This window comes from Macrobrachium nipponense, chromosome 11 (assembly GCF_015104395.2).
Source record: "Macrobrachium nipponense isolate FS-2020 chromosome 11, ASM1510439v2, whole genome shotgun sequence".
Taxonomy (NCBI): Eukaryota; Metazoa; Arthropoda; class Malacostraca; order Decapoda; family Palaemonidae; genus Macrobrachium; species Macrobrachium nipponense.
In genome coordinates, this window is record NC_061087.1 from 18840343 (window position 1) to 18866312 (window position 25970).

General features: G+C 36.2%; 1 long non-coding RNA gene across 3 annotated transcripts in view; it reads left to right on the forward strand.

Annotated features, from left to right (window-relative positions):
- The window catches only part of LOC135215377 (uncharacterized), a 424575-nt gene that overhangs the window by 275623 nt on the left and 122982 nt on the right, over positions 1-25970 (forward strand). The window contains exon 5 of one of the 3 annotated variants that reach the window (XR_010314804.1): positions 22696-22999. The exons of the other annotated variants lie outside the window; for them this stretch is intronic. This is a non-coding gene — a long non-coding RNA (uncharacterized LOC135215377). Of the gene's footprint in view, positions 1-22695; positions 23000-25970 lie in introns of those variants that run through there. 3 annotated transcript variants of the gene reach the window in all.

A 25970-nucleotide genomic window follows, 5' to 3' on the forward strand; every position in this document is an offset into this window, starting at 1 on the left:
CTAACGCTAAGACAGAGAGAGAGAGAGAGAGAGAGAGAGAGAGAGAGAGAGAGAGAGAGAGAGAGAGAGATTATCCTAGGCCTGTCTTTTAGAGAAAATATTAGAGGTTAATTGAAATTTAAAGAAACAGATCGTTCACATTCAATACCTAAGTATTCAGATAAACTATCATAATTGCTTGGAAGAGTAAAAGTGGATGCAAGTGGATAGATACGGAGATAGATAATTGTTTTTGAAGAAATTGTCTGCAAAATTAAACTTCAATAATAGGCAGCATTGAAAACTAACTAGTTAATATCATAAGAATGGTATAAGCGGGTAAAATCGCAAAGGTTTTTGAAAGGAATTTCTGAAGGTATGAATAAATGTCAAGAATTGATTATTTTGATATGCTTGAACTAAAAAAATAATTTATGAAGGCATATAGTAGGAAACATTATAGAAAGAGAGGATTTTGAAAAAAAAAAAGTTTTTTGTGCAGAGCTAAAGTAGGTAGTAATGAGATCGAATTCTGGGCAGACAGAGAACATCTAAACACTAAATAAAAACTGCAATCAAAGCAATAGACAGAAGCTTATGATATAAAAGCAGATATAAAGAATAGAAGTAAACAGACAGAACTTCAGTAAAATCAAGCTTTAATATGCAATTTCTACACAGACAGATAGACAGTTAGTCCAACTTACTACGCATTCCTGCATTAGAATTCCTTACCAACACAGACGGATAAAACAACTAAACCACTGACAGTATCCCTTAGATGCAAAATCAAATCAGAGAGAGAGAGAGAGAGAGAGAGAGAGAGAGAGAGAGAGAGAGAGAGAGAGAGAGAACCATGTTTCGTAATTCCGAGCCTCTTCATTAGTATTAATTTTAACCCTTACATTGCACGTAAAGTTCTCGCATGGAACATTAAGTGATTAAAGTAATTTGCAAATTTCACCTCAAGTGTTTCAAGAATCTCAACAGACCAGAAGCTCTTGTTGCTAAGAACACCGATGAGGAGAGAGAGAGAGAGAGAGAGAGAGAGAGAGAGAGAGAGAGAGAGAGAGATTCGTGCTGCAATGAGAAGGGCGATTACAGCTCTCCATCCTATTAGTTTCACAGTATTCGCTTTACACAAATCAAAACTTCACGTTTGCCATCATTTATAATTTGTCCTCTCATACCAAAATCTCTACAAAAAAATTCTCTCTCTCTCTCTCTCTCTCTCTCTCTCTCTCTCTCTTAGCATCAATGGCTAGCGGACCTTTTTAATGAATAGACTAGTCAAAATATTAACTTACACCTCTGTAACAGCATCGTAAATCACAAAGAGAAGTAATTCGTCCTCGTTAGTCAGTATTAGCCACCGACAAAAACAAAACATAAAACTCCTCTCTCTCTCTCTCTCTCTCTCTCTCTCTCTCTCTCTCTCTCTCTCTCTCTCACAGACGAGAATTTGCGACTCTTACGAAGATCATGAAAAACATTCTGGAAGCGACCGACCGATCAGGTGCTCGGAGAATCGGCATTCTCCACCTGGGGATTGAAGGTCAGAGAGAGAGAGAGAGAGAGAGAGAGAGAGAGAGAGAGAGATGCCTTCATGATCTCAACTCACTAATTCAATTACCAGAAACTTGGTCTATTGAGTGTGTTTTGTTGTTCCTCTGTCCGTAATATTTTACTCGTATTGATTCACGTAACACTGATGTTCCCTTCGGGTGAAGTTTCATGGTGTTTACGTCGTCTTTTTTTATGATCTTTTTGGAACATTTATATAATCGTCTGCTCTCTCTCTCTCTCTCTCTCTCTCTCTCTCTCTCTCTCTCTCTCTCTCTCTCTCTCTCTCTATATATATATATATATATATATATATATATATATATATATATATATATATATATATATAATTTCCTCACTTATTTACTAGCTTCGAACATTTTTTTTCTGGTGAGAAGGTTTAGGGATAACTTCAGACATCTTGTAAAATTATATATATATATATATATATATATATATATATATATATATATATATATATATATATATACTATATGTATAAGTGTATATATATATAATATATATATATATATATATATATATATATATATATATATATATATATATAATATATACTATATGTATAAGTGTAATGTATACACATACACACACACACACTCACAAACACACTCATAATATATATATATATATGTGTGTGTGTGTGTGTGTGTGTTTGTGTGTGTATGTGTATGTGTATACACACTGATATGTGGTGCGTAAAATTCCCTTTGCACTGCTGGGCAAGTGATCGTTCTCTGACAGTCCTATTCGGGCGTTAGTGGGTAGTCACACTGAGCAACGTACGAAATTGCATCCTTTATTAGAGATGACGTGAGTTTGAACCTGCTCGAGAAGTATTGAAGCATTTCCGTGTTTAATCGCCTTTTACAGGTATTGTATGCATGTGTACGTGTACGTATTTATAGAAGTGAACTGTACAGCGTCAGAGATTCTTGCAACAACCATAGCATATTAGTCTCCATTTGCAAATGACGTCACCTAACGTGTGGGAGTGTGTTAAATTCTACGTTAAACAAGAGACATGTTTGCTGACTCGCTCCTTTAACATAGATGTAAAATGAATATGTTAAAAAGTTTGCACAAGTTCAAAATGTTATTCTGTTTGAAAACCAAGAAAACGGAAACTTTTATGATATATCTCCATTCAGATTCCAAAATAGTAAGAAAATATTATCGGCCATCTTCAGTGTGTAATATATTTTGTTGTCTATGCGCAGAATTTGAAGCAGAGCATCTGAAAATAATCACGGTTTTAATTCAGGAAAATATCGAAAGTGACATTAAAAAATTACGTTTCACTGGAAAGATAACCCCATCGTTTAGAGTAATGTTTCCCAGTAAAATATCCAAAAGAAAAACAACAGCAGATATCTTATTTACGTAATGACAGGGGCGTTCGCAAAAGCAACCTCCAGTAATCTAGAATGCTGACGCTGCTGCGAAGTGTAATACTCAGTAACGATCGAAACAGCTCCCGCAGTCTGTGGCGTTCAGTTATGTTTAGTTACACTGAATCTGCTCTATCAGATGCATGTATAAAACAGCTGTTTCATGACACAAAATTGGTCGATTTATTGATCCATCCAAATGGTGTCGAATCAGAGTATAGAAAAACACGCAAAAGACACGCAGAGTAAGAAAAGCACGCAAAAGACATGCAGAGTAAGAAAAGCACGCAAAAGAGATGCAGAGTAAGAAAACACGCAAAAGACACGCAGAGTAAGAAAAGCACGCAAAAGACACGCAGAGTAAGAAAACGCGCAAAAGACACGCAGAGTAAGAAAAGCACGCAAAAGACACGCAGAGTAAGAAAACACGCAAAAGACACGCAGAGTAAGAAAACACGCAAAACACACGGAGAGTAAGAAAAGCACGCAAAAAACATGCAGAAATGAAAAAAAAAATAATAAAAGATATTATTTGGGAGCACGGGAATGAAAACCGAGGAAACGAACAGTAGTGCCACTTTTTGGAAGTTTTTTTTTTTTTTTTTTTTTTTTTTTTTATGTCACGAAGAACAGAGTTAGGATGGGAAACTATAGCTCCTAAGATAGAGGAAAGAAAAGAATTCTAAGCAAGTGGAGATAAGGATGATTATGTGAGTGCACTTACATATCCAGGTTACTTTGCTTGCTTGGTTAGTTTAGATTGCCGTAAGAAAGCACTGCCCTTGTAACAAGGTGTTAAGGGGGAAGAAGAGGGCTGGTGTAGACTACTGGTTTATTTCACTCAACCAACAGAGAAGACAAGATGTGTGTGTTTATTTATATGCGTTCCCAGTTTCTTTACGACATATTATCAGTTTTAATTGTGCGTGATGATTCCCATAGAATAAGGATTTCTGTGTAAATTTAAAATAGTGACTGACCTCCGTCTCGTGCAGAAGGCAGAGTGGTGTCAGAGCAAAGCGCAAAAAAGAAAAGAAAAGAAAAAAAAATGAGAATTCAGACACTATTCATAAAGCAGACTCGGGAATTATCGGAAGAAATACGACTGATTGACCTCGGTGTTCACGTGGAGGCAGTCATTATCGTACGTTGAATCTTGCACCAAAGAAGGTATGAGAGAGAGAGAGAGAGAGAGAGAGAGAGAGAGAGAGAGAGAGAGAGAGAGAATATGGAGCTTTGTGAAGAGGCCATATTTAAAGGGGGAGAGTATGAAAGTTTTTGAATGAATAGTTTGAAGAAAGAGAATGTTCAAGTCTTTGAATGAAGGTTCTGTGAGATTGAAGGACTGGAATATGAACATTTATGGAGCAAGAGAGAGATATTGCAGGATCATGCAGGTAGAGAGACTATGTGTTTATATATTATATATATAAAAAAAAAAAAATATATATATATATAATATATATATATATATATATATATATATATATACACACACTATATTATTATATAATATATTAATATATATATATATAATATTATATATATATATATATATATTATTATATTTTATTATTATATTATATATAAAGCTGACGGTTGGACTATGTACTATGTATGTATATGTGGATGTTCGTTATAGACCGAATTGAACCAAGGTCGGACCATACATTAATTATTCAGTGTTTTGATCAAAACGGGTCTAGTGTTTTTACATTCGCCTTCAAAGGAATATTGTCTGGGATTTCACAGTGGCTTATTAGTCATTTGTTCAATCTATTGCTATGTGGAACCACTCAAGGAAAAGACATTTCCTGTTTTGCCTAAAGTATATGCGGCAAAATACTAATGATTTTTAATATTTTTCTTTAGCTTACTACCGTTGATAATGCTTTCTGAAAGTAACAGATGCCTCATGTTCATTGACCTCATTAGAAATGTTGGCTGTGGTGGGTAACTTCCAGCTCTTGAAAAGTATTTTTGGGGTGTGATTGCTCTCCTTGTGAACTCCAACTTGGTTGTAACCCTCCACATTAAGAAAAAACGTTGTATTCTTGATTCACTGTCGAGATCAGCTTAGGTCAACTGATTTTTTAGGAAGTGCTAGCACCCGCTTTAGAATGATCTTGGGACTTCATATTGTTTAGCCGAAGTGAGGAACGCTTAGTCTACGACACCCTTTTATATATAAAATTATATTTAACTGCACACACACACACGCACATAAACACACACACACACACACACCACACACATACACACACACACACACACACACACATATATATATATATATAATATATATATATGTATGTATGTATATACGTATATATATATATATATATATATATATAAAATATATATATATATATATATATATATATATAGAGAGAGAGAGAGAGAGATGTAGATAGAGAGAGAGAGAGAGAGAGACGAAGAGAGAAGGAGAGAGAGAGAGAGATATGTGTGTGTATAATATATATATATATATATATATATATATATATATATATATATATATATATATATATATATATATATATTATATATATATACACTAAGCATTTTTGTTTATATTCTTACAACTGGTATATAGCGTCGTGACCATCGAACACCTACGAGGAATGATTAATCATTCATCACCTTTAACGTAACTCCTTCGGGGACTCCGGGAGAGATCTTACGTAAGGGACTTAAGCCCGAGCTTCGCCGAAATGTCTAACTTGCGATAGTCCCGGGAGAATTTACATAACAGGATGGCATTATGGTGCCATTATTATGGGAAGCTTGTTGTGGCATATCCCACGGCAAAGGATTATTTCTTAAGTCCTTTGCTCTCTGGATTCGACTCGCGTTAAGAACGGAATTCTGATTCTGTTCAGAGATAAATAATACAGTGATGGTTTTCTTGAAATTTCCGGTGTTCTGATTTTCCCACCTGTATCTTTACAGTGGCCATTTTTACTCACACCAACTTTTATTTCTAGTGCCTCGCAACATTTTTCCAGTGACACGCTAATAATTTTTATGGCCTTACAATATTTTCCATCACACACTCACGTACACGCACACGTGCATACATGTCTTTCCTCTGCCGTATGGTATTTTCCCAGTGACCTATTATTATCATCTATCCAGTGCTCAATATTATTTCGTTTTGACCCACTAGTATCCTTCCAGCACAGTAAACATTTTCTATTTTTACATATTTCTAGCGTTTCGCCGGCCTTTTAGCATTTTCGTATGACTCACTGTCATACCGGTGGATTACAATTATTACTCTGAGGCCAGACTTTTAGTTTCGTTAACTCTTAAAATCTCTGTGTTCGATATTGCACCTCTGCTTTTAGTTTTTCACAAATATACTATATACCCGTAAGTATCCTTAGAAAAGTGAGGTTAGCTCTCGATAAATCTGGATGGCGCTAAAATCATAATGGAGGACGGGAAGATTTTGTAGCTCTTTTTGAAAGCGGACGTCCAGATCATAGATTGTAGCCATTAAGTAAGAGAGAGAGAGAGAGAGAGAGAGAGAGAGAGAGAGAGAGAGAGATGGTGTAGAATTATGCCATGTGACAGAGGGAAATAACTGAGAAAGAGGCTTGTCAGATTATCATTATGAATATTTACATACACTGACGATGAGGGTGATAATCCGTGATTATTATAATTTCTGTATTTAGTGTGAAGGGAAAAGAGTGAAGTGGTCGTTTCGGTTGTTTCAAAACCCTGCTGATAATTTCTTTTGGGCAATTTCTCTAGCCAAAAAAACGGTTTTTATGTTTTTCAAGTCCAGTTTTTTAGCAAAATAGCTAAAAATAATTTTTCTTACGTCACTTTTTCAATAAATATTTTTCAATACGTTAACACATACACACACACACACACAAATATATATATAATATATATAATATATATATATATATATATATATATATATATATATATATATATATATATATATATATATATATATATATATATATATATATATATATATATATATTTATATATATGAATTTTTATCACATCACCGTGATTCATACACAATCATTAAGCTACAAATGTCCTTTAATATCCACTTCGTTCTCCTTCAGAAATGAAAATTTGTTTTTTCATATATGTTAACTGAAGGGGAATTACCATTCAGATAACATAGTTTATATATATTATTCCGAGGTAGAGCTAATCGGATTATTAAAGGACATTTGTAGCTTAGTGCTTACACACACACACACACACACACACACACACACACACACACACATATATATATATATATATATATATATATATATATATATATATATATGGGTGTGTATGTATAGTATAATGGGTGATGTGCGTGTCTGTGAATATGGTCTGTGATAAAAATTCATGGTTGAGCGTAATTTTTAAATCCGAGAGAGAATCAACGGGAAAGCCTCTCATAAAATATGCATGGCATCATCGAAGTACGAGATTCTTCGGTTAGTAAGAATGATTTTCCTATGTTTAGATCCAAGTAGGTAGCCCTTGATGGCCCTTATTGGTTAAGGCACTTTTTATCAGTTTTCCTATCTGTGCGCTACTGGAGCCTTCAGCTATAATAAAGTCGAAACTCGCATATTGAAGAACGCATTTACTGAACCTTAAGGGTTATTTGAGAGGGGAACATTTTCTCCCCCCCAGCCTTCAACATTTTCCACCCGACTGACTACCTCGGGCGGAATTTCAGACCACCCCAATACCACCTCAATTCCACGTCCGCCCGTCACCTTCTTCCAGCAAAATTGAGGTCGTGCGAAGGAAGGCTGAGCTTGAAATTGCCCTCCCTTCAAAAAATAACCTAAGTGGAATATATATATAAATTGAAAAAAGGGGCTTTTGCATATAAAGAAGCTGGCGCGTCAGCTCCGAGCTCCCCCCCCCCACAACCCACCCCTCCCTTCCAGAATAAGGACGAACAGGCTAGACTGTTCCCCTTCCAGAATCGGTACCTACACATTTTGCGTTCGGTGGTTAGATAAGGCAGTCATAAAAACTTGAACCAATCACTAGTTGCCGGCTGCAACGACAAGACACTCCCATCTGATTGCTAATTAGTCATTCACTGTGGACCTGCAGAAATCAGACTATACAAAACAGGTAGAAAATATTGATCAAGTCGGGCGCTTTTTTTATTTTTTTATTTTCGTTTTGCTGTTTTGATTACAAAAATCAGAAAGCGCAAAAACCAGTAGACACTTCCAATCTGATTGTTTTTTGGATTGGGGTGGGGTTGGTGTTGGGGTTGGGGGGATTTTACAGAACTCAACATCCCGGATTCTGATAGAAGTATCCTGTGGCTTACCCTCCTTCTTGGAAATGTCTGAGCACGGAACTTTATTCTTAACATTTATAATGGTTAATTAACTGGATTTCTTCTTTTTTTTTGTGAGTTCAAGATTTAGTCAACATGAAAAACGTTTGAAACGCTATAGAAATAAATATATGAGTTTGCTGATACCAGCAAAAAAAAAAAAAAAAAAAAAATTCTGAAATTGGTTCGATCTGGGAATAAGCGTAGACTTTCACAAGTTAGACGACCTCGGTCATCAAAATACTCACGGACTGCCATTGTTTTATTGGCAGTCCTTTTCATTATTTTCCTCAATCTTCCTGTAGGAAGATCTCAAGTAGTGGACATATTTATTAACTCTAACTAATAGTCTAGCTATCTACAACATATAAATAAGGTAGAAAAATAGTTGCGTAGCGTTAATTGTTCTACAACAAAAGAAAAAATGATAAAGAAATGTTTTGGAAAGCATGGATTTACGTTGTTCGGAAGCTTTTCATTGACGGTAATTCCCATGGCACAAAGTCATGCATTGTTTCCACGTTCTTTGCATTCGATGTTTTTTTAAGGTGCGATAAAACTAAAGTTTCTGGTGTCCGGTATTTTCACCAAGTATCCAAAAATTCTGGAGCACGATGGTCGTTCAAGTCAAAATTCAAAAGCGCAGATTTTGCTTGTTGTTTTCGGGGATATTGTAGCTCGAGCCTAGAAATTTTACTTCAGACAATGATTAGATACAAACCATAACAATTATTCTCTCTCTCTCTCTCTCTCTCTCTCTCTCTCTCTCTCTCTCTCTCTCTCATGATAAACACATGAATTTTTACGTGAAAAAACTAAATCAAAACGGTATTACCTTAATATTATAAGCATTATTATTTTGTATGAACGTTTGGATTGCCGTCAGTTATTTTAGGTTTTTGTTAAATTTTCGCCATTCTATTAAAATTTCGTTAAGCTGTCAGTGGCATGGAAGTTGGAACGTTACTTAGTTTTCAGTCACGCTACAGTTCTCATTATAATACATGTCTGTGCCGTGATCTGTGCTCTCATCGTCTATGACTTTTTCTGTATTTTCATCGACTATGATATGATCAGTGCCTTCGCCGTCTATGACGTGGTTAGTACTTTCATCGTTTATAATGTGGTCTATTTCTTCACCGTTTATGACGTCGTGTATTTTCATCGTCTGTGATGTGATTTGTACCGCCATTTTCCACGACATGATCATTCTGTACCTTCATCGTTTATGACGTGATCTGTATCTTCATCGCCTATGCCGTAATTATAATCATGGACAAGATCCTCACACATACGGATGTAATATCATCAATCCTCATGTAATACACACACGCACAAAAAAAAAAAAAAACCCACCCCCCCCACACACACACACACACATATATATAATTTATATATATATATAATATATATATATATCTTTCATGACGCCGCCCCCCACCCCCCCCCCCCCCCCCCCCCCCACCCCCCCCACCACCCCACCTCGGCCCACGCTTCCTCCCACACCCCTGTAGAGAGGGCGAAAGTATGAGTCCGTTTTATTCAATCCTGCTGTGTCCTCTGGTAATTTTCGTAATTACGAAATGATCTGTGATTAATCGACTGATTAATTAATGGGTTAATTTACTGGAAGGGCATTAGTTAAAATACAAGTTGATTCACTGGACGGCCGACGCTTGCTCAGAAGCAGAAAGTTTGTTCAATTACAGTTTTTTTCCCTATGGTTTGGTGGTGATTTTATTTTGGAATCCATTTACTTTATGATATACAACTTTCTCTCTCTCTCTCTCTCTCTCTCTCTCTCTCTCTCTCTCTCTCTCTCTCTCTCTCTCCTTTCTTAAAAGAAAAGCTGCAACAAATTAGCAATGTTGAAAAACAGTAGCGAATATTGAGAATGGGGATGATGAAAAAGAATTGTATGACATCATATAAGTCGTCGAGAATAAAACACAGCAAAATAATGAAAGACAGGACGATTGTTTGCCGTACAATAATGTCTCTTGCAAGTAACTTAACCATTAAACATTTTATATGCTGTTGAATCCATTCCGCTTGCTTGATTGCGCAGGGGACTAACTCCCCTCCATAAAAATTTTTTCCATTACAATATATATTATATAATATATATATATATATATATATATATATATATATATATATATATATATATATATATATAAATCCGTAATTCGTTATCAGTGTAACTGAACGATTAATATTTAATACTTATTATTTCTTACTTGTTACATGGAGACGAACCGTGGAGGTATCCTGTATGCCTGAATCCCTCTTGCTTTTATCCAGGTTTCTGTATGCCGGTAGACATAGTGTTTCAGATTTCCGGATGATCCTTTAAATTGACTTTAAACTGTATCGTAACACTGTGACCTGCTTTAATTTGGATTAAATACTTATAAGAAACAGAAGTCAATGAAGCATTGGAATACCAGGAATGAAAAATAAAATATTTAAGTAATCAAGTAGGTCAGGGCTGAGAAGTCCTTTTGCAATTTCCTTCCTAAATATTGAGCGTGAAATGTAATATAATTTTTCTATTGTTAAATATGTTATTGACAAGTTTTAGTATTGTTACGCGCGTCTTTGACAGTGTAGTGGTTCCTATGGCAGACTCAATGTCAAGAAATCAACATTTATGTATGCTTTAGAGGCAAAGGCTGGTATCTAATATTATGTAACTTCATAGCTCCTAAGTGTCACTGCTGGCAAGGATACTCTTTTATTATTATTATTATTATTATTATTATTATTATTATTATTATTATTATTATTATTATTATTATTCAAGAGATGAGCCCTATTCATATGGAACTATCTCGCTGGGGTCGTTGCCTTGAGAATCAAGCTTCCTAAGAATATGATGTCCATTACAAAGAAGTAACAAACGCTATTGGGAAATACAGAAAGATGAGATCAGTTCTTAGAAAAAAAAATTAACAAATTGATAAATAAATAAAAATGCAAATAAAAGCATTACGGGATAGAAGTGTACTCTCATGAACAGAAAAATATTTATTTCGAGTTTTAGCAAATTTGAGTTAGCGGGATAGGCTCGTTTTCGAGCTGAAAATGGAAAAAGAGACAGAATAAAGTTCATTCTTGAACAGGGAAAGTAAAGAGAATGCGAATTACTTTGACCTGTAAAATTTTTAAATGGATACTAAAGATTTCTATTGGATGCTGCAAGTGGAAAATTATCAGTGTAGGTTTTGCAATAGGATCTGAAATGGGAAGTAAATAATAGAGGATTCAGATTACATTCTGATACGAGGAAAAGAACAGAGAGGAACGCGAATAGTACAAGATTCATTTGAGATGCAAAAGTAAGGAAACGAGCAGAATTGGGTTCATTTTTATCATAAACTGTGTGAAATGAATAGGGTGGCTCTCGTTTAGAAGGTGAGAACGAATTAATCTGAATTCAGGATAAATTGCAAACGAAATAGAATGAGAGGGAAAATTCACTCGAATGGATTTTAAATGAAAGAAATGAAAACTTGTCAACATCGAAATGAAATCTAGTGTCACTGAAAACATGAGCGCACATCGGCTTTAGCAGGAGCTGCAATAACAAGGGGAAAACAAAAACTTTTTTTAGCAATTAATATTAATAATTCTTAGATTTTTTTGTGTGTGTTTTTGTGCATGGCCAGTGACAACAACTACGTTGATTTATGAATGTTATTAACAAGAGCACATTCGCACGGAGCTGTCGGAAAACCCATTAAATTGATGAACAAGTTCCGACAGCATAGTCGAGATTTTTGGTAAAATACAAATATAGACACTGAAGGAGAGTTTCCAAATGAATATTCGCGTCAAATTAAATGCAGTATATTGGTAACTATATATAACTGCCTGTAAATTTCTAGAAAACCCAGTACAATTGGGAAATGAGATACAAATCTTATTGCTGGTAATACTAAATTTGCTGATTTTTTAGGATCTCCTAAACATTCCAATAATTCGCGCAATTAATATTTTTCAACAAATAAACTTGATTGTTTATTTCAGTGGATTATTACCATAATTATCCGGTGAAGGAAGAAATGTTAAAGAATAATTTCGGTTAAACATCTTTCCTTTGACTTGCAATCGAAGCCAGTAGACGAGTACAGTCGTCGCCATTAATTCGCGGGACTCCTGCGAAGGTTTCTCTTGAATTCCACAATCCAGCCAACATGATACAGGATGTAACTTAATGCGGATACAAACGTATCTTTTATTTAGATCTGACATAAATTCCCCCTGGTAAAATTTACATCCAGGTAGCGTGATGAGATTTCGTGTAGGTTAATAAACAGTCTTCCTCATGGAGAGAAAACATGCTTCACCACGTCTTATGAAATGGCTAATGCACATGCAATGGAAGCAAATGGAAGCTGTGCGTTGATTCACGTGCGCTGAGCATCCCCGAAAAGAAGGATGAGAGAAAATGAATATCCTTTTGGGATGACACTCATATTTGTTTATTTGACATAGAAGATAAATACCACGCAACAATTAGGGATGAATCATTATCCCTCTCAAATTTGTTGTTTTAATGTTATTGGAAGACTCAAGATATTTATAATTTTCGTAACACAGAAAATCAGAAACCATTTTAATCACTCATGAGTTTGTATAACAAATATTGCACCATAACGAAATACACAGTCCATCCTATGTCTGAAGTGATGACCTTCCCTTTCAAAAGGTGAATGAATTCTCAATCATCGAAAATCATCAACAGTCTTCCCGTACTAACGGTCCAAGTCATCTCGACGATGACGATGATGATGATGATGCTGCGAGTCCTTCCCATAAGAGGAGTCGTTAAAGAAAGTGAGGTTTTAGTGGTCCCGGCGATGGTTATGGTCATGCAGAGTCCATATAACTCATCCCAGGCCACTTTATGCAAGACACAATCACGAGAATCATCTCTAGATTTGCCAATCACGGACAAATACGCCGGCTTAGAAATCCCGACAGGCCATCATCTCCTCCCAGTGTTCCTTACTTCGGCCGCTCGTCGTCTCGCGGGGTCCTCCAGGGCGAGCAGCTGGATGACGGCCCGCCACTTCTTGCATTGGTTCGCCCTCGTGTCGAAGCAATGTCTGCATATGCAAGAAGGCCTTTATCTCCCTGGGGTATTGCGGAGCAGAAAAAGACGAAGGAGGAGGAGGAGGAGGAAGAGGAGGTGGGGAGGGCGAAGAGGAAAAAAGAAGCTTCCGAAGTAGATACAGATCGATATCTTTAAAAGGTCCCTTGACTGCTTGATCATCTTCCCTGTTCTGATCATGATGCTCGGCGGGGGAGCCGTATTTAGTTTTCAAAAATCAGAACGGCAGAGGCACGTTGATTTCTCCCCCAACACCATCATCATCGACTTGCACCCAACACCACACGAGACAAACAACATACCTTTACACCAAACAACCTCTCCATATTGATTATTTTTCGTTTTTACACACCACTCCCCGTCCACATATATCAGTCAAGCGGTGGGGGTCGGAACATAAAACAGCAAACTTGTTGGTTTACGTTGGGCCTGAGTCGGGATCCCACCAGGGGACCGACTGGGGCCTGAGTCGGACTCCCTCCAGCCACGAGCTTGTACGGTTAATTTCCAGCTGGAGGATTTGGTGGCGTAATGGTGGATGTGGTATTTATAGAGAGAGAGGTTTGTTGGTGTTCGAATGAGCCTTGTTTGTCGGCTTAAGACTGAGTGTTTATTGAAGATCATGGGGGGATATCTCTGATGCTTTTATGGCGGCCATTGGAGTGACTGATATTTATGAAACGGCTCCGGAGACTGGGCTCCTCCGCTTGATGGAACCTCGTGTAATTTTGCCAGCATGGAGGTGACTGTTTATTGGGGGCCATGCGGCGTCCGCTTCAGACATTTTTGTGGGACAAATAATGCGGCTGATTTACAATATAACCTTTCTCTTTGAGGAGTAGAATAGCCTGTTTACTCTGGTCTTTGTGATTCAATAGAGTGCCACTTCTGGATGAGACCTTAATGTCAAGTCACCCGCTGCGGCGGCGGCGGTCCCGACAGGCGGGAGAGAAAAGCTCACCTGCGCCTTATTATGCTCAGGGCGTAGAGGTGCTCACGTAAAATCAGCTGTCCATTTGCTTATCGGCTCTTCAGGAGAAAGTTTACATACACGCATACATGCACTCCTACTCACAGATGCACACACACGTATGAGTACTAACAAAGATACAAGAAAGCATCCAAGCAAAGCAAGATTTGATACGTATCTTAATTTATTCGCTTATCATATATTTAGAAACTGCTCAGCTTTGGATACTGCTTGTATATATACATAGCTACGTATATCAGTGTCTGCATACATGCATACGTTTACTGTTTTATATGCACCACCATTTAAAAATGAAAGTATGCATATCATTCAAACAGCGATAGATATCTTGATATGGTATGTCTTGAGTATGTATCTCTCTTATCTTTATTGTAAGTACGCATTTTTGCCGCTGCTTGTGCATTTATGAAATATCTTAGATTAAAAGCAGAAGGGTTCTTTCCTGAGTTTTACAGCCCAATGTAGATTTCGAATAAAAGAATATTCGTTTTGCTATGAAAATGTAATAGATTAATGCAGAGAGGAAATGATGGAATTTAATGTTGTCATCCCTTTAATTCACAGGCCGTCACAAACAGTGTTCATTTGTTCATATTTACATTCAGATTTATTGTTTTTAGCAGCTCATTATACTAAAGGTTCTACCTGTATATAACTACAACAAACAGTACAACTACTATTACCACTACTATCAATAATGCAACATTTAATGCTAATGTTGACACCAAAAATGGTTTTAGTGTTGCTTTACGATGCAGTGTTTTATTCTTTTAAGGTGGCTTCCATGATTCGTACAATATTCTGCATCTATGGTACTTAATACTTGCAACTCTCTGACTAGGGACTTTAAATATCAGTGTTGTTACTGTCACCAAACTTGCCGTTGCTGTGATTGCTCTAATTGATTCGGTGAGGAGGAGGCTAGGACGGACGAGGCATGTTTTTTATAGCATCATCACTACCACAACTACTGTTACAACGCTCATCTTCCCCCAGATGTGCACAACTTTTGTCCCTGCATCAGTAGACCTAAATACTTAGCGCTGACGTGATACGGCGATCAAAAATAAAGGCTCACTACTAACTAATGCTACTCCTGCATTACTTTCTGTAGATACAACTCCTAATCAAAGAGAAACGTCTGCTAACCAACATAAAGTTAAATCCCCAGGTACTTGGGAGGTAGAGCAAGCAACCCCATCGCAAGAGAATTATAGAAAAATACGTATACCTTATATATATATATATATATATATATATATATATGTGTGTGTGTGTGTGTGTGTGTGTGTGTGTGTGTGTGTGTAAATACTATACATTTATATATGCATATATTTATATATAAATAAATACCTTTATTTATGCATAGCATCACGTTTTATATATTTCGTGATCATGGTATTCATTATATATATATGTTTATATATATTATATATATATATATATAATATTATAATATATATATATATATATTATAAGCACATGCTAGTGTTCTTGTATTTATGTATGAATGTTAGCATTTTGCGAGGGAGAATTTGACCTTATCACAGACAATTCGTCTTCCCTCCAACAAGAGGGTCGAAAAGCTTGAAAACCTTCTTACGAAGTTAACTGAAAAAATGGAATATATAGGTGTTATTGACCTCTCTGCCCTTGGACTTGACGAGCCCTAAATCATCCGTCCCAGATGATTCAGGTCAGAGGTTCTGACAATGAATAGATGAATTCATCCTTTTACTGCCCTTTGTTTCTGCGAGAGTGATGGAGAGCTTATGATGCACTTTCTTTTTTTTTCAATGTATTCAGTACCAGTCCATCGATTCGATTTCTCTCCCTATATTGCTGCCTCGTTGTTTATGTGTCTAACTCTTTATCTATCTCTTATATTTTGTGTGTATATGCATCTATATGTATGTATAAACATACATATATATATAAGATATATATTATATATATATATATATATATATGGATGCATGTATGTATGTATGAGTGAGCGTGTGTGCGCCTCTCAATCTTGTACAAATCGCGAGATGTACTCCTCGCGTTTGACCAAGATACGAAATTCACAATTCTATCCGTGTGGCCCCTTTTTCTTCTTCTTCTCTCTTTCTTTCTCTCTCTCTCTCTCTCTCGTGCTGTTTTTAGTGACTGCATGAATGTTGTGCTTTTCGTTCACGTGTGTCGCTTACATCATCTTGAATGATGTAAAAGAAATGATTTTGATGTTGTCGAGTTACGTTCTATAAATCGTCTTATTGGTTAAACAGTCGGTATGTTAAATTGAGCAACATCCGCTTAGCAACAATAAACAAAGATATTTTGTTCAGAAATTCCGGAATCGTTATCTCCCGTTCAGATGTAGAGGAATGAATGACCTTTGGTGCTTGCAAATTTACATTTTCTGATTCCTAGCTGTATATATGTACATATATATATTTATATATACGTACATATACACGTACGTTCATACATATTCATACACGCGTGTGCCCATGTGCCCTCAGCTTCTGGATTCCCATGGGAAATATATGAAGAAATATAATAAGTTTTTGGTAATGTGTTGTCTCAATACCAATTTCATTAGAATCTAATTTACAGACCAAAGAGACCAGATACATTAAGATACTGACCTTTTGCGGAAGTATGTTTTGTTGGATGTTGTATTATAGAAACTTAATAAAAACTGGACGTTAGAAATTCTAAATGGTACGTTCACACATAGACACACACATATATGTGTATGTATGTATATATATATATATATATATATATATATATATAATTTTATATATTATATCTATATATATCATATATATATATATGGGGATACAATCCACAATGAAGTAAAATCCTTCCGTAGTTTTAAATATATATTTCTTGTACAGGATTAAAGCTTTCGACCATGAGCTGTGGTCTTGTTCATTATAATGAACAAGACCACAGTGATGGTCGAAAGCTTTAATCCTGTACAAGAAATATATATTTTAAGCTACAGTAGCATTTTACTTCATTGCGGATTGTATCCCCATTTACTTGGAGTACGACATAGTACCTGGCTTCTGCATATATATATATATATATATATATATATCTAATATATATATATATATATATATATATATATATATATGTAATGGACATCTGCTCCATTGCATATTGTCGCCTATCCACCACCTGTTGTCAAATACTTGTCAGATTCTACTCCGTTTAGGTAGGTGGCAGAAAGCTGCCCTAGATAAAATAATTTTGATCGTACGTCCATCCTCCTTTGTTTTCAGGTGGCAATAGTAAAATTATTGGTTCCCCTTTTTGCTGCGAGTATCTGGCATTTCCTCCGAAGGGGGCTGTTATTTGCTTCGTTTAAATTGATTTTATTTTTGTAGAATTCTTTGGGCTCGTCCTCTTAGGAGAATCTGGAATTTCGGGTCCTAACCTTTCGGTTTCCTTAACTGAACCCACGATTTGCTAATGGGTTTGTCCTACTCCCTTTCCTTTTCAGTTTTCAGTAAAAGAAAATTATTTTGCCGGCTTCGTCTGTCTGTCCGCACTTTTTTCTGCCCTCATTTTTTCTGTACGCCCTCAGATCCTAAAAACTACTGAGCCTTGAGGACTGCAAATTGGTATGCTGATAACCCACCCTCCAGTCATCAAACATACCAAATTGCAGCCCTCTAGCATCAGCAGTTTTTTTTTTTTTTTTTCAATTAAGGTTAAAGTTAGCCATAACCATGCTTCTGGCAATGATATAAGGATAGGCCACCACCTGGCCGTGGCTCATGCAGCATTATACCAAGACCAGCAAAAGATAGATCTATTTTCAGTGGCCTTGATTATACGCTGTAGCAGCTGTACAGAAAAGTCGATTGCGCCGTGGAAACTGCGGCGCATTTTTTTTACTTGTTATATATTGTAATTATTTATCTCTCTCTGGAGATGGTTTTCCCGTTTCATGATCTTCGGTAAGTTCTGTTGTCTCTCCTGTAACTCTTTCGCTTTTTACTTTGTTTCCTGAAGCTATTGTTTTTTAATTGGTACTTGATAATACTATTTATTTCCTATTTTCCATTTAATGACCTTTACAGTATACAATTTAAACTTATTAATATATTGATTCAAGAGTGAAAAATTATTGAAGAGAGAGAGAGAGAGAGAGAGAGAGAGGGGGGAATTCAATTAATCTTTAAGGTTAAGACACAAAAAAAAAGACTAATAAATAACACCCTCGAAAATATTTGATATCACCATCTCCTATATCGTATTGTCTGTCCCTCCATATTACAGCTAAACTGAATTTACGACTGATATATGCAGACCATACGGCCCCACTCGAGCTGGCCCTTGGTGGCCATTTCAGCCTACCGACCCCGAGAAGAATGTACATCAGAGTTATGTCTTTTATGCATAGCGCTTTCTTGGCCGAGGAAGCCCACGCGCCTACGAATGCCTATTTAAGAGAAAGTTTAAAGCTAGTGCACTTACGATCAGCCTCCGTGATAAGGCCGGACTCATACCGTTGTTGCCGTTGATAACGACTTTTATGTAGAATGCCCTCTCCCTCGCTTCCACGCCTCGCTCCCCGCCCTCACCCCCTGCTCCTTCCTTTCCTTCCTTCCTCTATCCTCCCCCTACCAAACACTGTCTCTTCCCAATCCCCATTGAAAAGTAAAGGGGAAGCGTTGATTTTTTTTTTCCTTCCCCTTCCCAAGGAGCTGGGTATCACAGTTCAGTGGGTCTCCTTCATACCCTCCTCACCTTATATAAATACTCCAAAGTTTCTTACCACCGATCCCGAAAGGGGGAAAAAATTCGGGAGAGGAGAAAAGATGGAGAGCAAGAAGAAAAAAAAAAGTTTGCGAGAAAGGGAGGAGGAACATGGCAGCCTTGCTGCTGACAACGGGAGAATTCTTGATGGCGGGTATTGAGGGTAACGACGTCCCATAAGGACTTTCCAGGAAAAGGATTTTATTTTTTTTTTCTTTGCCCTCCTGCAGAACCTTGCTGAATTCTGTCTTTTCCTCCGCCGTCCTATTTTCTCCCCCGTCTTCTTCCTTCTCTGTACCGGGCTTTCAAAAATTTCCTTACCGGTATTTTTTCATTAGCTGGTTGAATAGAGCGAGCGGCGTTTCTAGGAAGCAGCCTAGGAAGGAAGCATGGAGTGCCTTCGAGCGAGGCAATCGCTTTTAAATCGCAGGATTAATATAAAGAACCCCAGTTAAATCACAAGATAAAAGTTGAGGCCGAAATAAAGCATCTTGTAAATAACGCGAGATAAGGAAAGATGAGGAGGCTTAGAACTCCTGCTATTATTCAGGAGAGGAGAGATGGAGAAATTCTCTCAGTCGAATATTGGCTCCCTTGAGGGTTATATTTACTCCGTCCTTCCAACAAAATTTAATAACTGGCCCTTGGGCTATATAAAGATGTGAATGCTATTTTACAACTTCTTCAATTACAGTCATTCTGTGGACCGTACGGCTTCGGGAGGGGCCCCGGAGACGCTTTATGAAATTATAAAAGGCTCATTTAATGTGCCTTTTTGTATTTTAGGAGGTCGTACGAGTCCCCGCTATTGCTTCCTCCCTCGGGAGGGGAGCCAGCGCAGAACTGCCCCTTAAATTGTTAATAATATAAAGGTTACGGTTATCAGGTCGCAGCCCACGATGGCCTCCTGCCGGTTATACTTTGGAGGGAAGGGTCATTACGTCCTTTTCTTTTAAGTGGGTTAGGTCTAGTAGGCCCATAGGTCTACTGTTTTTTTTCTCTCTCTCATTTTTTTCTTTTTAATTCGCCGGGCCTTTCTTTACCCGTGAGTTTGTTTATTGATTTGCTATGTTTCGTTGTGCTTTTTTCTTCGTTGCGTGTATGTGTATTACTCAAAAGGTCCGAGAACATTAGAAAGAAAATGACGTTCTGGCAAAGCATCACTAGTTATTACTCGTTAACAAAAAAATAGATTTCGCTAATAATAAAGGCGAAGTATACTGTGAATTTGAAATTTCCCGGTTGACTTCTACTTGTTTTTCAATATGTATTTATTACTTTCCATATTTTGAGATATACACATAAGTGACCTGCCTCTTTCATACTAGTTGACAAAAAAAAAAAAAAGAAGTGATTTATGAAACCGACCACTAGAGCGAAGCAAAACAATAAATACCTATTGAACAAACTGCTGGTATTTTTTGTTATACTGTTTCAAGGTTAGGGGAAAAGCTGGCTGTAAACGGCTGCCCAAAACAAATAAAACCCACTCTGGCAAGAAGTGTCCTAATAAATGTTACCTGCACCTTGAAGAGAGCCGGGTTTAATGTGTTATGACATACAAGAGTGAGCAGTAATCATGTAGCGGCGATTAGTCCTGTTTATTTTTTATTTTTTGCTTACTCGGGAGTAAGCCTATTATTAGTATCATTATTATTGTTATGATTATATCAATTACGGAACACGGTAGCAAACGTGATGATAAGGGAAAAAAAATAGCCAAGAGAAGAGAAAAAGTACATTATGGATGATAATAAAGAAAGATGGAATAACAAATAGTTAAATAGTTTTATACACACACACACACACGCATATATATATATATATATATACTATATATATATATATATATATAGATATAATATATATATACATACATACATATGTGTGTATGTATTTATATGTTTATTTAAATATACATCTCTATATACGTAATTATAGAATCGACTTTTTTTTTTAGCAATAAACACAAATGAATAGCTAGGGTATTCGAATATACGCATCCATGCCATGGCTAGTGAATGTTGCCACTGGGCAAGAGCCCGCTAATTTCAAGGAGTTTTGGAATGATCAAGTGTTCAAGCTGCCATAAAGTCTGCTAATATCTACCAAACACGCCCCCCCTCACCCCCGCAACCACACACTTTTTTTATTTTTTTCAAGCTGGTCGTTCCCGGTTTTGAATCACCAAAGTCATATTGCCACTATGCACCTCAAGTTAGTTCGAGTTCCTGTCATATTGTTTCTTCTTCTTCTTCTTCTTCTTCTTCTTCTTCTTCTTCTTTTTGAACCAGCGGAATTTGATTTTAAGGAAAAGTGTCCCACCCAGTTTTCCCTGAAATATTTTTTCAGGATTTTTATTCAGCCGCTTCTTCCTCTTTATTTCTCTTTTTCAAGACCTATTTCCAGCCTAATTGCGTTTATTTAATAACTTTTCTCGCAAAGCCACTCTCGAGATTGAAATTCCTTATGCTGTTGTATTTTTTTTTTCATTCATTTACTTGATCTTTTTTTTCCCTCTTCCGGTTGCCAGTCTTACACGAAGATGGATGATGATTCTTTTCCTTCGCCTACGAATTGGCTTTTATCAAGGACAAGAGAGAGAGAGAGAGAGAGAGAGAGAGAGAGAGAGAGAGAGAGAGAGAGAGAGAGAGAGAGGTTGAAATTCATTTTGCTGAAATTGCCTGGAAGCTGTACCTCGACCATATCGGGTAGAGATTTCATACGTCTCCGTCATTACGCGCTGATTGGGAACTATTGGGTCCCCTTTGGACCAACAACAAGCTTAATGGACCAATAAATGGGTTCTCTCTGTCGCAGCCCCGCTAACTATGCTCTGCGGGAAATGACTGTCTAATTGTAATTAAGGTGTTTTGACCCGACCAATTATTTCTATACCATGGTGTCAGAGTATCAGTAGGACCTAGTAGGACGGTCTCTCTGTTCTTTCTCGTGCTGGTTTCGACCGTAAAGACCTTTGGCTTTGCTGCACCTATTGCTACGGAGGCTGGGTAATTAATAAATGCGTTATTCTTGTTCTGACTACGAGTCGTGGATACGTGATAGTGACAGTTAGGATTACTTTTTTTTTTTTTTTTTTTTTTTTTTTTTCTTTTTTTTTTTTTTTTTTTTTTTTTAAGGTAACATTCCAGGAATCGATATTTGTTATTTCCAGTAACGTGCATTGAAAATTTCACAATGACCTACTTCTCAGGTTCAGAGGTCCTTTATTCCACACACCTTGCTTTTCAATAATTTTCTATATATTTATTGATATATTGATTTATCTTTTTAATAAGTGAGATATCTTCTTTCTGTATTTCCCTTTACCTGTTCTTACTTCTTCCTAAGTGAACGCTATATTCTTTTGAAATTGTAATTTACGTATTATTCCATGGGGTATGGGCATTGGGCACGTATTGTCACATATGTAGAAATATACATATCAATGTGGAACCTTTAATTATAATTATCATTTCGATACCAAAGATGTTCGTAGCTTAATATTTTTTTGTTTTTTTTTTTGCAGAAATTCCTTGCCACTGAATTAAAGCATAATCCTTTGCACAGAAAGCTTCTACGACAGCTGTTTCTTGCAAGTACACAAACCCGCCATCAGCTGCGAGAACGACATCCTTATCTGTACTTCACTTTTCGTCTCTCTTGTGTATTTCTTGCCATTTCTGAGAGTTTCTTCCTTACCGTTGTTCCAGATCTGTCAGCATTCAGTATCTATGTCTCCTTTTCCTCCTGCCTCTCAAAAATTCAAATTTGTTCGAATCATAGTCAAATCAGTCGACCTGTATCATCTGTGAATGAGGAACTACCTTCAATTTGTGTGTGTGTGTGTGTGTGTGTGTGTGTGTAGTTTCTCACTATTTCAAAATTCGAAACCATCCAACCACATTAGCCATCGACTAGATTTAAAAAAACAATTTTCCACTTATACTTTACACTGCGGGTACCCACTCACCGCCTTATAGTAGGATTTCAATTGTAATACCTTTCCATTTAACAAGTTTTTATTGATTCATTTTCGTACTGTTATTTTCAGTTTCACTGGCAGATTTTAACTGACATATTCATTTTGTGGAACATTATCATTTTATTAACCTTAAATTAACGTAAAGAAACCTGAACTAGATTTTTTTATAATTGATGGCTAATAAGTATTGCTTCCGGTAACAACGACCATTATATTCATATTTCGAATCTAAAGTAAAAGTGACCCCAAACTTGGCATTATTTTCACTAATGCAGCAATCCATTTCCGCCTCCAAACCCTCTGAGCCATATTTCCACGTAAAGAAAACTCCCGGTCGTGTAATCTGGGGAGGATAGATTAAAGGGGGAATCCCAGTTAATTGCATTTATTTGCAATCATCACCATAATTTTCCTTCTAGAGACAGATATGCCTAGAGTGATATATCCCCTCGAGACGATGAATAATGAGACGAAGTTCTTGATGAATTACCTTTGCCGAGGTTGTTGATGAAGAAGAGGCACGATGAATAAAATAAGAGGCCATTCGCTCTTTATCGCCCCATTCTCTGTAGTTGAAACTTGGGATAATCTCGCGATCTTTTGGGATTTTCAATTTCCCGACCATCAGAGGTTTTTCAGGGCGTCTTTCTTGGTAGTGCTCGTGCGCATGACCGAAAGCGAGAGAGAGAGAGAGAGAGAGAGAGAGAGAGAGAGAGAGAGACGAGAGAGAGAAGAGAGAGAGAGGAGAGAGAGAGAGAGAGAGAGAGAATATGGCGTGCAATTTCTATGAAAACTTATAGTGCTGAATTTCTTCAATAGTTTCTACATTGCTATCGTTTGATTTTTAATTGATTGATTTTGTTTACTTATTTATGTATTTATTCATATATTTATTTTGATTTTATTTACTTATTCATGTATTTATTTATATATTTATTTTGATTTTATTTAATTATTCATTATTATAATAATTAATTATATTATTATATAATATAATATATTTTATAAGATATATTTAATTATTACATATATATATAGATAATGATAAATATTTATTTATTTATTTATTTATTTATTTATTTACTTGTATATTGATTTATGTAGTTATATATATGTATGTATATTTACTTATTTTTACCGACGGTCAGAAGAAAGACAAAAAGCTTGTAAGTTTCCTAACTATAATGAATTTGAATTTTGTGTCTCCCTCCCAGAAGCAACTCTATCGTTGCTTGAACTAGTTCATGATTAATGTATAAAAAAAATAGGATCATTATCCTATTAGCATATCTTTTGAGGTTCATGCATATATATATATATATATATATATAAAATAGAAGACATTGCTATTTACTGTCGCTTCCTGAAGATGCAACTGCTGCATTTCCTAAGTGAGCGGCGAAATAAATTGGTTTTTCCCTGAGTTTTACTCAACATCATAGATTCTCGCGATCATGGAGCATAATCCTGGTTCTGAAAGTAGAAGTTTCCTCACTTATTTCCCGCTCGGGTTAAGTCTAGTGGTAAGCGTACCCAGAAGTATGCAAGGAGTTCGAAAATGTGCTAATTTATATTCATCGAATATATTATATAGATATGATATATATATATATATATATATATATATATATATATATATATATATATATATATGTGAGAATTAATAAGTTCTCGAATTCCTTGCACATTTTCGGATAGCTTATCAATATATATATAATATATATATATACTATATATATATATATATATATATATATATATAGTATATATATATATATATAGTACCCACACGATATTCACGACCTCTTCTCCTGCCAATATCATTACGGGATGATATACGAGACCAAAAGCGAAACAGTCGACTTCATCTTCTCGAAAATAATGAGAGATAAATCTTCTCTGTAATTGACCATTATGAAAAAATACCATCAGCATGTTCGAACTCAAAAGACTAATGACAGTGAATTCTTTATTATTTTTTTCTTCTTCTTCTCCTCCTCCTCCTCCTCCTCCTCCTCCTCTCTCCTTTTCATTTGTTTTCTCAAACCAGATGTGAATTTATGACGATGTAATGTTCGGGAGGATAGATGTTCTGTTGACATTGTTAATTAGAGGGCCCGGGACGAGTAATGCAACATAATATGTATCGTATGTCAGACCGAAATTACCCACCTCGGGGTATCACTGTTGCCCCGCATTGCCGGCGATATTTCATGGTCATACGCTTCTTCAGGTCTGAATTTCCTTGGGCTTTAGATACACGAGCGCTTGCATATATACAAACACACTCGCGCTCAAGGAAATAATTTCATCTACTACATATCTACATTTTTCAATTTCGGATAGTTGTATTCCTCTTCATTTCAGCTTTTAATGTTTCTTTTGGTGTACACACGAATACACATGCCTGTCAGCATGCTCGTATGGATAATTCACACACACACACACACACACATTCATATCTCAATCTGTACTTTTGCCGGATATGTTTACTTTTATCACTAATTCAGTCTTTCCTTCACTGCAGAATGTCTGTTGGGATTCTATTATTTTTTTCGGTAAATGAATTTCTCAAAAGTTTATTTCTTAGCAGACATATCGCAAGCCTGATTTTCTAAACCTACTTATCTTATTCTGTAGATCTAACATAGTCTAATAAAAAATATGCTTTCTCACTGTACATTTTCATATCAATGAAAATTTTGTCATTGTTAGCCTGTCTGTAGCTCGTCCCTCAAACTCTTCTGTCATCACCTGAGGTATTTACTCACAGATTCCACAAGAATTTTTTTTTTCTTTTTTTTTTTGGGGGGGGGGGG